Genomic DNA, 13,578 nt, shown 5'->3' on the forward strand with positions numbered 1-13,578 from the left:
CCCAATGTTTGGGTAAAAAAATCATCCCGAGCTTACTTAATATTCCCAAATTTATAAATTTGTTTTTTTTACGTAGTGTATGAGCAGTCCCTAGCTAATTTTAAACAAATTAAAATAGTTATTAGAGCTATTATTAATAACCTAATCATACGATGGCTTTTTAGCCGAGGCTTTCCACGGACCAGCACGAATCCATTTTAACCGATGTTTTTAATTTACTTGATATTTTTGTATACTATTCCTTTTCATGTGAGAAACCATTTTTTCATATCAAAAGTTCATATTTTGTCTCGACTAACTTTCAAATAGGGCCTATGAAAAAATGGAACACAAGCAAATAAAAAATTATAACACGGAAACGGCTTGTTCGATCGGAAAGGTGTCTTCAGCAAAGTTGTAGAATAATATATGGCGGCTCTCAGAAAAATACACATTGAAAAATTTATTTAGTTTTTCTTCTGAAAAAACTGAATTTTGTTACTAAAAATTAAATATCTCAAAAAGTTATTTTTTTACCTTCGTGTTTTTTTGTGAGAATAAAGTTCATTCTGTTAGTTATCATCTGTAAAATTTTTATAGTGGTAAAAAAATGTACAAAAAAGTTACGGCACTTTGAACATTTTTGGTTGCGTGTTTTTTTAGAGTGCATGACGAATTTCCCGCAAACTAGATTTTGGGGTTGGCAGCACCCTCTCAGATTTCAATGGAATTGTGTAGGTATGAAGACTATGTACTTTAAAGCAACGTTGCATACTTTGTTGTTTTTTTTTTTATTTATCTCCACTAATATTTGAAAAGGGCTTAAGTTTTTGACTATTTTATTTATACCAATATAACTTTAAAATAACATGACCTGCAAAAAAGTGTGGTATGTGTGACTTTAAGGAATTTGTGTAAACTTTCAAGTAAAAAATTGAAATATTGAAAAAAACGATCACGCTAAAAAAAGTAAAAAAATATATTGAAGTCAATTTGGAATACATGCCCATTTGCGAAATTAAATTAATCCTATTTCGGAGAACCAAACCCCACACCAACCAATAAGAATAGAATTCAAAATGGATCAAAGTAATTAAATTGCTATTATCTAAATCTAACCCAACACAAAATGTTTTTTTTTTTTTGAGTCAAACCAATTTTTGGGTATTTTTATACGTGGATTTTCACATATTGATATTGAACATAGCTTTACATGTTTCAATTATAAATCTATCCAATACAAAGAATATAATTTAGGATTCTCTTTTGAACCAGAACACCAGATTTGTTACACAGAAATTCAGAACATCAACCAGAAGTCGAATTAAAACTTAAAAGTTTTCTTATTCATAAGAGAATAAAATAAATACTTTGCATTAGATAGACTTGTGATTTAAACATATGGAGCTATGTTTAATTTAATATCTGTAAAAAACGCCCTGGATAAAATCTTTTGTTTTCTACCGAAGAGAAACACGCAAAATGATGACATGAAGTATTTGTTGTTAGGAACCGTCCATTAAAGACGTAGCATTTTAGAGGAAGTTCATGATATTGCTAGGAGCCTTCTATTAGGTATAGGAGAATATACTTTACGAGGGGAGGAGCTGTCAAAAATGTTCTACTAATGCTACCGTGATTTCGAATGCAGCGATATGGTCAAACTCAAACATTACAGAATCCTTGAAAAAGGTCCAATAAGGACCGAAACGTCGGGTTAAGAAAACATATAGTCTTTTTGATTGACCAAATTAGACTGAATTGCCAATTAAAGATGTCATCCAAAGTACAGTCGATCACCCAAAGAAAGTCGAACTCAAAGCAATAAACAAGTACGACCACGATTCTCATCAGTCAACGAGATTGAAACTTTTACTACAAATCATTTTATTGCAATTGGTAAATATCATTTAAAATAAAAAATCAATAATTTTGCTTTCGGGATGAAATTGATCAGTAAATGAAATACCTTTGCATGTGCCAAAAATATGTTTTTCACCTGAATAAACAACCCCAGAATGCGAAATGCTGCGCAAAAGTTTAACGAGTTTTCTCAATTTTTAATTATTCAAGTTTTAAATTTAATAAATTTCATGAAAACGCCTTAAAGTATGCACTTTTTATACTGATAAAGTGATTACTTCCGAAAAGTGCAATTATGTATAAATTTGAATATTTATAAAATTTTTGATTATGAAATCGTGTTTAGCAAATACTTGGCAGCTAAAAGCATCCATTCGAATATTCATTACATGTGCGATACAGCCACGGTAACAAAAGTTTGAAAGGGTATTTGAGGTTCGCCAAACACACAATTACGGAAAATATTGAATTTAATACAGAAATATGTGACTAATTGACTGTAAAACATGTAACTCATCATTCAATAATCCTTTAGCCGGATGATGGTCATTTTCTACAAATTGTTTTAAGTTTAAAGCAATATTTTTAACAAATGAACATGACCCTCACGTCGATCAATTTCATCCCACTGATCAGTTTCACCCGAAATCACGGTACCTCAGAAATGCTTTTCTTCAAAAGTGCGCATCTTGCGATATATGGCAAAATTTTCAATAATTACAAAAATGTCATGTTTTGCAAATTGAAATAATTTTTCTTATTTGCATTTTTTTTTACTTTTAAAGCGTATTGACATTTTTCAATGTTATGAAAGTTCACATGATTATCTAAAAGTCACCCATACATAACTTTTTTGTAGGTAATGTCATTTTTAAGTTATATTGAGTAAAAAACGGTCAAATACTTTAGACCTTTTCAAATATTAGTCTAGGTAAATAAAAAAAACAACGTATGCAATCTTACTTTAAAATAGGGTAACCAATATAATTTGGACCCCCATATATTTTGGACCCCCTGGGTCGTATTATCACAACTTACACAGGTTTAATGATGAAATGACGGAAATTTTTAGAATCATTCGCTAAATAACATTGCTCTGCACGGGCAGCAAACATTTCCTCACTGGAAATATCCTTATTTGCCTTGAAATTATTTTTTGCAAATCTCGTCATCCGTGCGAGTGTCGCATCATGTTTACAAATAAAGATTGCGGTGCTGAGGAAACTTGCAGATGTAAACAAAAACGTTTATCATTCTAGCGCATTAAATTCGCAAAGTTCGTCTAATCAGCCTTTGTCAATCAAGTAATTAGGAAGTGATCCAGCATGTTCAAGCGGAAAATTCTTCCAAAATAGTTTCAAACGAGTTTAAACACCGGGTGTCCAAAATATATACTGAAGAGGGTCCAAATTATATTGGAGTGTCCATAACAGTGACAACTGATGCTTCAAAAATCAGTTATTCTCATCAAATTTGCAGCCAGAAATGACCTTGTGGGTATTTTTAGCGGACAGTGGAGGCTTTTCCGAACATACTAACATCATCATCATGTGTAAATACCCTCTGAATCTGTTTGATTTTGACTTAAATTCAAACTAATGTCCTCTAGGGGTCCAAAATTCAACCGTTACCCTACGTCTTTAAAGCTAAGAAATTCCATCCGATTCTAAGACAGTTTTGCCAAACCCCTACGGCGAGTTTGCGTGAATTCGTCATACACTCTAAAAAACACACAACCGAAAATGTTCAAAGTGCCATAACTTTTTTGTACATTTTTTTACCATTATGAAATTTTTACAGATGGTAGCTAACAGAATGAACTTTATTCTCACAAAATATCACGAAGGTAAAAAAATAACTTTTCGAGATATTCAATTTTTAGTAACAAAATTCAGTTTTTTTAGAAGAAAAACTAAATAAATTTTTCAATGTGAAAGCCTCAGCCATTAGTGTACACATGAACCTCTAAAGCAAAGTTATGAAAAAGAGTGCACGAAATTAGGGACCCATGCAAATTGTGGGTTCCTAATTTCGCCAACAACAAAAATGTTGAAACAAAATAAGAAAATAACATTTTTAAGTAATTTTAAACATATTGAATTGAAATAATCAAGCATAAATTGAAATATTTACCTTTGATAGAGATCGAAATATTTGTTCACTTCCGTGAGTGTTGATTTCCTCGTATCTCTGAATATGGCATCTGCTATTTGCATACATTTGCAATTTATTTTTCAATCTTTGACATAAATCAAATTTTCCATTTTTTTTTTGTGAATTGTATTAAGATCAAATGCAGTTTTGAGGTTATAGCAAATTTTCCGCGGTTATTTAGATGATAATGCTCTCAGATGTCAGAAGTTAACGAAGTTTGGGCCCGCACTTTTTTTTTTAACTTTAAAGTGTATTGATTTATTCTCTTTCTTGTTGTAACAATCATTTTCATTACATTTTAAGTGATACCGCTAAATGCTATTCAGACTTTAGTTGCCTTCTCAGTTATCTTTAACTTATTTGTGTGTTTGCTTTTGTTATAAAAATATTTGTTGAGTTTAAACTTTGTTTGTTTGTTGACATTTCAGCTCCTAATCTATACTATTCTAACCTACTATTTACACTATTTACAAAATTTAATCTTACAGATATATATTTCTAATTGTTTGCCATTCAGATATAACAGCTCTGGCCTCGTGCTTTATGGAAAGGTTTTGTAATCTGTTACTGATCAGGTCCAGACAGGCTAGTCGATGGACCTCAGTTGTCCTAGTGCGTGTCGGAAGTTTGAAGATCATTTTCAAGAATTTGTTTTGGACCACTTGCAACTTCCTAATTTGGGCCCGCACGAAATTAGGGCACCCCACGGTAGAATAATTTCATTTTTCAATTTGTAGCTTTTCATTCTCACACCTCTAAATAATTTGTGTTGATGAGTTGAAAAACAGCGGATTGTTCTTATTTAATTTTACTATCAAACATATATGTAGTGGCGTGTTCTTTCCTAGTTTCACTATAATAATCTCAATTATAATGTCATATGAAACCATTTCACTTTTTTTTAAGTCAAATTAAATTGTTAAGGTTTCTTTTGAAGTTAAAATCAATAAATTTACTGAATTCCAGCATATGAAATATTTTTTTCCAATCATTTCCAGTTGACGTCGATTGACTTAATTTGTCTCACACTATCCATGATTTCCAAACTGAAGAAACAAATATATGTAAATAACTCACCTTATACTCCATTTTCTGCCAAAGGAAAACATCGTTACTGTTTTTCTCGCAGTCCTTTGATGAAGTCCAATCTGCTATAAATATTGATTGTATTCTGGGGACATGCTATTCTTCTTGTGTTGAATCATAGAGTCTATATAGTGGGTTTTCTCTCTGATGATTGTAACATCTACGATAAGTTCATTTGCTTTGGTTTTGACTTCGCTACTGTGCCTTCAACATAAAAAAAATAGTATAAAGTTTAATCAATCAAAAAGAGATTTTCAATGCATTGGTCACGCTATGTACTTCGGGTTTCTACTGTTTACAATTTCACAAACAAAATTTCTCATAATACATTCTTTTATTATTATTATTTTTTTTTTGAAAATTAAACATAAAAAAGCCATCCCTAAAAGTACCTCTTGTGATTTTCCAATAAAAATTCTCATAAGTAACCATTGAGAATAATCCAACGGATCCTATAACCGGATTTTCAAATTTGGCATGGCGTACTCCATCCTTTTGTCTGGGTTCCACTACCATAGATCAGTGTACTCCATTCCAACAACAAGGTTCCGCCTTTCATTCTACCTCAGGTAGAACTGCGTACTCTCATCCCAATTTAATTGGGTTCCGCCGATCAGTGGATCCATCCCTCGAGGATCGCCTCTGGGTCCATTTTATTTAGCGTACTATCATCCCATATCATGGGTTCCGCATAACCTGTGAGCTTCATCCCTCAAGGTAGCCGTGTGGATAAGGCACGAGTTCAGTGAACCCGACGTTCAAGGATCGCCTCTGGGACTCGTTAATTCCGTTGCTCTGGGTGCACACCTTCTCGAATAGGCATCATCCCTACACGGAGAGACGAAACTACCCAAAAGTGAGTTCTTTCCACTCAACTTCGGGGTTCCGTGCGTCAAGCCACTTTTGAGTTGATGGAATCGATGTATTTGTTGGGTTGTTCCCGCTTGCTTCCATGTGAAAGGAATACCTAATTTTAGGTTTTTTTCACCCAACCGAAATTTTGACTAGGTTGTATTCACTCAAATTTGAGTACTGTGCTAGAAACTCAGTTTTGGCTTGACGCACTGAACTGCAAAAGTTGGGCTGTTTCTCTCTTCACTCTCTGACAACATTAGAAAGAGCGCATGAAAAGGAAGACGAAAAAGAACTCAAAATTGAGTTTAAAAGTACCTAATTTTGAGTTTTTCGGTTTCTCCGTGTAAGGTTCCGGGTTTTACAGTTGACGGAAGTTTTCACTCAGTGAAGGGACTCTCTTAACCTATAAAATGCATCCCTAAGAATCCGGGGCCCATTTTCAGAATGGTTGCAATCATCCCTGAGAGCATCCGAGATCATTTTATTTGCTCCGGGACCAGACCTTTTCGTATTGGTTCCATCCCTAAGATTCTGGGATTTACTCATAGTAAACTTCATCCCTGAGAATCCGGGCCAACCTTTAGGATCACTGGCATCATCCCTAAGAGCAATCAATTTCACTTATACTTACAAACCAAGCAATTTCGCTTTGAAAAGACAATCTTGAGTATGTTTTTCAGACCCGGGTAATCCTTTCGTCTTTTCTTCCTGCTTGCTGTCGATGCAAATCCCATCCTCGTCGCCAAATGTAGACTCTTCGTGTCGGTGGTTGGAACAATAATAATTTATTACAATGAAGCATATGTCAATTGCATATCTCAAGGCTACTGCGATCAAGACTAGGATACTACATTATTAATTCAACGATTTTGATGTGCATATAGCCCTGGCCAAGTTCGCAGGGGTTGACGGTATTAAAGTGAAGGAGTTTCATTTTGATTATTGTAATGTAGTGTTCTTTAGTGAAACATATCACCTTTTTAACACTTTAATGCGCCTCCAACGGTTCATCAAGAACCGGCTGCTGCAGATGGAGTATGGCTGATCATATGCATCAGACATGCTCGATAAACATGGAGGATCCGCCAGGGCTCAGTAGAGTCTATTCCCAAGCAATAGTTCCAAGTCGGTTGGGTTTGAGAAGGTTTTGATGATCGTTACAAATCCTAATAAAAGTATTATAGGATTTGTGACAGGTTTTGGAACCTTTAACAGCCAGCTGACTTCAAAATGTTGTTTGGGCTCTATTTCCCACGTCTCTCGGTTGATTTTGATTAGTAATTTATTAATGTCATAGTCGCTTTTTCGATTTTTTACAATGTTAGTTGGTCATATTATCTTTAAATAATGCAATTAAAATCAATCGACGAATTAATAGTGGGAAGGAGATTTGCAGCACTTAATTGTGCTGATAGATTCGAAGCTAACGTGCGAACATTTAAACGCATTGTTGACATCAATGCGTTCGACGTGACATTTTGGACAAAAACTGACTGCTTTTCATTAACTGAACAACGTTACTTTTGTAAATATGACTAGGTTGACTTTTCTAGGCCACGCATGAGAAAATGACATGGTTTATCGAGGTAGGACCGATAGGACAATTGAACGAATTTGAATATTTTTCATAGTATTTGTAGGGGGATGAATACATAATAGGTGACCAGCAATTTTTGTTTTATTACTTGGCGTATTTTTGTTTATCTCTTAGATGGTGTTATGACACTAACAGAAAAATATCAGAAGTTCAGTTACATGTTTCTGTGGGTTTTGGACCGATGAAAATTTAAGGACACAAGAGATGAACACAGAGAAGTAGAAAACGATTAGCGAAATCAAGAAAACAATTTGACACAGAATCGACTATATTAATATTTTAACATACGGGTTCGACTGATTCGATGAATCTATCGCTTGCAGTTGGGACTAGACTAAAATAGTGGCCGATAGGAAACAATGCGCTAGACAGCATTATTAATCATTTTTTAATATTTACCCGTAAGCTTTTCGCCGGTTGACAGTACAGTATTTAGCTGTGTACGAAGATACGGATTAGTTGGTGTACAGATGACAGGGTTCTCACAGGAAGTGCTTCAAGCGAGGCTTACATAACAACTGACAATAAAGAAACCTATTTTCCTTGACTTTCTACGCAATGAACATCTGACCGAACACACGTACTTCTGTTAATCTCTTAGGCATTATTAAGACATGACGTATGTGCATGACGGAACAACTAGCAGGACACAGTTCCAGACGTCTCTTTTTAATAACGACATTCAGCATATTTCCAATAAAACTACACTTCAATAAAGCAAAAACTAAAGCTGCTATGATAGAACATATCAGAATGACTGAATTGACTATTACCTTGGAGATCTACTTCGAATAACTGACAAATTGACAAGAACCTAACTAAATACATGGACCATACTACAAAAAACCAATTGACAAAAAGAAAAAAGGGGAAGCTTTTATTAAAACTATTTTTGTTCAACGCAGGCCAAAACAGTGTCGACTTGGGCCACGATATGCCTACGTACTTCTGTGTGTTGAAACAAAAATAGAGGCTCATTGAAGCAAACGTAGGGAAAGGGTGCGGTGTTAGAACATAAGCACAGTGTGCTACCGCCGTAATCACTATGAAAAAAAAAAAAAAAAACGATTTTGATGTGCATATAGGCCTTTTCAGCTGACAGGTCCATGTATGCCACTGTTTACAACCGCCGAACAAAGGCGCAAACCCAAAACTGTCATTTTCATAGGAGAACTGTCAAAGGCCCGAAAAATCAGCTGATTTAAGCCGTCAAATGAAAAAGCCCATTGTATGTGACGGTAAAGTGTATGTCCTCTTACATACCTGCGCATTTGAGGGGTTTTAATGACACAGTTTACATTTCCGATAACTTTGAAGTAAATTCTCAATTGTTAAGCGTATTTTCAACGTAAAAGTAAATCAACAAAATAGGGTCTCTAATTGATCCAATAAACGATATTGAAAAGTACCGTAAAACGGGGTATCATTGATCAGCGGGGTAACATTGATCGGCTTGACCGACCTCATGAAATGTCCAAACAAACATTTTAAATTGAACAGAAACTGTCACGAATGGTATTTCGAAATCTGTAGTTATGTAGCTATTAAATAACATGGAATTCGTGAAAAATTAATTTCATAAACATTGGAATAATTCGATTTTTTTCTTAACTGTGTTTTGTAACGCAATGAGATACATGATGCATTGTCAAACATTCATGCTTGGTATGTGTTGACGCCGAGAATAGATTTGACCGAACTCGGGCCTGTGGGTGATGACGGAGTCGAGGAACATAATAGTGTCGTGCACAACGTAATAACGTTCATAATGTCCATGTCCTTTATTTCTTTGATACACTATTTACAATATATACACAAAACACAACTATTCTAAATTTGCACCTATTACCGGTCGGTAGGTGAACCGAGAAAGTGCGCGGGCGCGCGCGGGGCGCTGTGCGAATGCGCTTGACGACCTATTCGTTTCGGCTATCAACTATAGAACTGATGGGCTCACAGCTAGTAGTTGGTGTAGAAGATGCGAAAGGGGGGGAGGCATGTACGGAAGAGCACTACTCTATCCCGTATATCTGTACTGGATACGGCAGGCTAGATGTAGTTTGTTCTCTACAATGCCATCTCCCTTGCATTTGCTGTAAAAGAGTGTGGAATCGGTTGAAAGCAAGCGATTATTGTTTCAGCTGACTGCCTGCAATCAGCTGGCTGATCGCAGAAATCGCTACTGGGCAGTAGATAATAGCATGCAGTGGACGTCCGTTCTGCACAGTGAGGCGACTGATAATTGACAGTGGTCAAACTATTATGTTGGGAACATAGTTCACGTTTGGCGTGAACAGTATGAATACTAGATACAATATAAGGTTAGAAATCACTGTACAGGTCGGACTCGATTATCCGGAGTCGGGTTCTGATGCTTTTCTTTTTTTTGTAGAGTGACCAGATGAAGCTGCAGGACAGCGAATAGCAAACCCTGGACACTTTCCCAACTTTCCCCCTACTAGGACCAATACTCACGATGGACTAGACGATGTCGTCAACTTGAGCAAAGTGTGTAGTAATTAGTATTGGGTCGTAGTAGTTTTTGAAAATACTGTGATTTAACTATTTCCATCGCACTAGTGTTTTGATCGAATGGAAGCCCCAAAGATGATTTGATAATAGAAAAGTATTTCAATAATCGAAAATCTCCGAGGACACTAGACAACATTCAGAGAGGGAAAAGGCTGTCCATGTTAACCCTCTCTTTCCCATGGTAGCACAGGTGATCCACTACTTTGCACTGTTCATTTAACTCAAAAACAAAAACGAGCAGATAATTTTTGACCAAATCTGGCATAATAGTTCATTAAACATATACAAACATCTGACGAAAAAATGGGAATGATCTAACTTATCCTGTATTTGTATGAACAGTGCAAAGTAGTGGATTACCTATGCTACCATGGGAAAGAGAGGGTTAACGCCTTCAAAGTACTATTCTTGAGAAATATTACAAAGAAGAGCCAAAAAAAGTCATAGCTAATTTTAAAAAAAATGACATTTCTGTAAATTATTCGGAAACAGCTACCAGAGCTAGTGTTTTTTAGCCGATATGGGCAAATAGTTTTGCTGCCCTGGGCTTGGATTATATCTTCCAGGAAGCTTTGATTTCAGGCATGTGGTCGATGTGCTTTGCAGTAATGATTGGAATAGCTGAATGTATAATCAATGGCAAACAATTCTGTAAAAATCAGATCTTCAAATCATCTGATATAGCTATACTGATCATGATGCTGCATAGTATATCGAACATTTGTCGAAGTCATTTATGTGCCGGGAAAATATAATTCCAAGTTGGTGAGAATATTACAAACTGAAGGAGGGTAATATGCCCAGTCAGACCCCTGAATGGGCAATGTGGGTTAGTGTATGGGAATGCCATTGAAAGTTTGTAATATTCTCCGAGGCTTTCGAAATCCAACAGGGCGCGTCCCCGGGTTGCGGATAGGGGGAAAAGGGAGATTTTTTTGGCATTTGTACTTAATCAGCCAATATGATATTATCTCCTATGGTGTTGTAGTGCGAATGAATGATCTCATTCTATGGGAATTCAAATCTTGTAATGTATTGTTTATTAATTCCAATTTTCTAAGCTTGACAAGGTTTTGAAGACAAACATTAGATGAGAGAATTGCCTAATAGGAAAGTCACATCAGCAAAGCTTTTACATATGCAAATGCTATCCATGGGGTCATGTCTAGCATTTAATATGTATGGCAATGACTGGTTCTTACCTAGCAGGGGTACTACAAGACCACGCGGACAATTCGATTAAAGGTTTAATTGGGGATAATATATTTTCCAGAACTGAAGGGACATTTTTTCCGGGGTGACTGACGAGTCGGAGAGGGTAGAAGTTTCCGTTTGTTATAATTGACAAAATAAACAATCGGGCGCTTTTTCTTTCTTTGACTTGCTTGGTATTTTGTGGATTATTGTTTTTTTGGTTTTGGAAGGTATGCGATTTACTATTGAGCCTTAAAATTATTTTGCATCTGAATAGCATTGATATTGTCAAGTCTGTACCAACACCCTAATCCCACACCAAAATATGTAGGGTAAACAGGTATAATATGCCCCCCCTAAGCAGAAATGGCAATATATCTAAAATTGGCGCCTTATTCCATCTATTGTCCACTGCAAATCGTTGTTTCTAAAGTCAGTGAAGTGTTGCATGAAAACTTTACCTCTGGAGGGGCGGCTATGGAAGCTTTGAAACGTTTTTCGAAAACGTTCCAAAATTTACCTTATCAAAACAAACGGGGCAATACGCCCCACCAAAAGAAAAACGTCCAGCCCCGTGATAAAACTCATGCTTATCCTAGGAGGGCCTTTCAACAAGTGTTTAACTGCATAAAAGTTGCAAAATAACATAAGCGAACAGAGCTGGCTTCGTTTACAATGAAGCCAGCTTGCAAGAGGTAAAATATTACGCCAAAAGCCTCGATTTCAGACTTCTTGATATTTTTATTGCTTTTCTATACCAATCAACTAACGTATCAGCTTGATGGCAATTAATTATCAATATTTAAGATTTCCAATCGATCCCGCATGCAATAAGCGCTTGAATCGCTACAAAATGAAGGGGGGCGTTTTGCCCCGGTGGGGCGTATTATACCCTTTTACCCTACCCTTTTCCTATCCCATGGCGTTTATGTGGTCAGCAAAGACTATTCAGCCATTACCCCTCCTTATCATCGGCTTCGGACTGACTTGCGCTCTCATTGCCCCACCAAATGCTGCAAAATGAAAATGAAATGAAAAAAGTTCAACTAGCTATAACTTTTCATAGAGCGCATCAAAAAATCTCAAATTTTGACTGTTTGTCAATCTATTATGTGTGCATCATTGGTACAAATTTGGGCTCGATTGATTAATATTTCGCAAAGTTAGAACCGTTCGGGTAAAACACTATTATTCAGACAACTCATTTTTGAGGTGTCATATCTCGGAAACCATTGAACCGAATTGAATGAAATATTGAACGTACACTAACAATATGTAAATGCTTCACAAACTATTAAAACATAGGTACTTTTTAAATGTTGAAAAAAGTTATCATAGATTGAAACTTTTTGGATCTTTCTCGAAAAAATGTAATTTTTTACATCAATGTCAGCAAATTTTAGTGTTGATATTCAAAGATTTTCCACTTCTGTTCTCAAGTTATCTCTAATCAGATATATTAGAGCCTATTTAGATTGAAGGAAGAACACATATAGTAATTTTTGTGTGGTATTGTAAATTTGACTTATTTTCCTCTAAATGGGTAAAAATTTCAATCCGGTATAACTTAATTCGCCGTGAGAAAATATTACATTTTATAATGTGGTATTGAGTATCAATATATTGTTAATAAACGTTAAAAAATCATTCAATTCGGTTCACTGGTTTCAGAGATGTGACAGTTCAAAAATTAGTTGTCTAAATAATAGTGTTTTACCCGAACGGTTCTAACTTCGCGAAAAAAAAAAGAATCAATCGAGCCCAAATTTGTACCAATGATGCACATATAGGGTGCGGGCACCGGTTTTGGCCAGTCTAAGGGAAATCATTTTTATAAAAATAACCAATAACCCAATGAAAACTACCAATGTGTTAAATGAAAGGTTTCGATCTATACTTTATTAGAAAAATGCAGAAATCAAGCTAATACTTGATTTTTGTATTAAATGTGGCACTGGCCAAAATAGAAGCCTTGCCGCAGTTTTGGCCATATTCTCAGCTTTGGTTTCTATTTTGGCTAATCACGTGTATTTCTTATGGGAGTGGCCAAATTAGAAGCACCCTGGCCAAAATAGATAGGGTGACAAAGGGTATTATCGGCCGGTTTGTTCTCTTCGTCATGGGGGGTTTTTGTGGGCTGAATTGCCTGAAATTTGGGCAAATAACTCAGCTTGGTTGGGAAGGATTTGAGGCCAACTTTAAAATCAACAGGTTTCAAAAAACCCCCCATGACGAAGAGAACAAAACTGCCGAAAATACGTAAGTTCCCCCATATGGGAGCTGATTTTTTAAGAATTTTTTTTTTCTTCCAGTTTTTA

General features: G+C 35.7%; 1 long non-coding RNA gene across 1 annotated transcript; it reads right to left on the reverse strand.

Annotated features, from left to right (window-relative positions):
- Positions 1-277: 277 nt before the first annotated feature.
- LOC134287992 (uncharacterized) lies at positions 278-13,524 on the reverse strand. The gene is made up of 2 exons (XR_009997676.1): positions 6,569-13,524; positions 278-5,286 (listed from the first exon to the last, which is right to left on the reverse strand). It is a non-coding gene; the product is annotated as an uncharacterized LOC134287992 (long non-coding RNA).
- Positions 13,525-13,578: the final 54 nt, after the last annotated feature.

The sequence above is a fragment of the Aedes albopictus genome, chromosome 2, assembly GCF_035046485.1.
Source record: "Aedes albopictus strain Foshan chromosome 2, AalbF5, whole genome shotgun sequence".
Classification (NCBI taxonomy): Eukaryota; Metazoa; Arthropoda; class Insecta; order Diptera; family Culicidae; genus Aedes; species Aedes albopictus.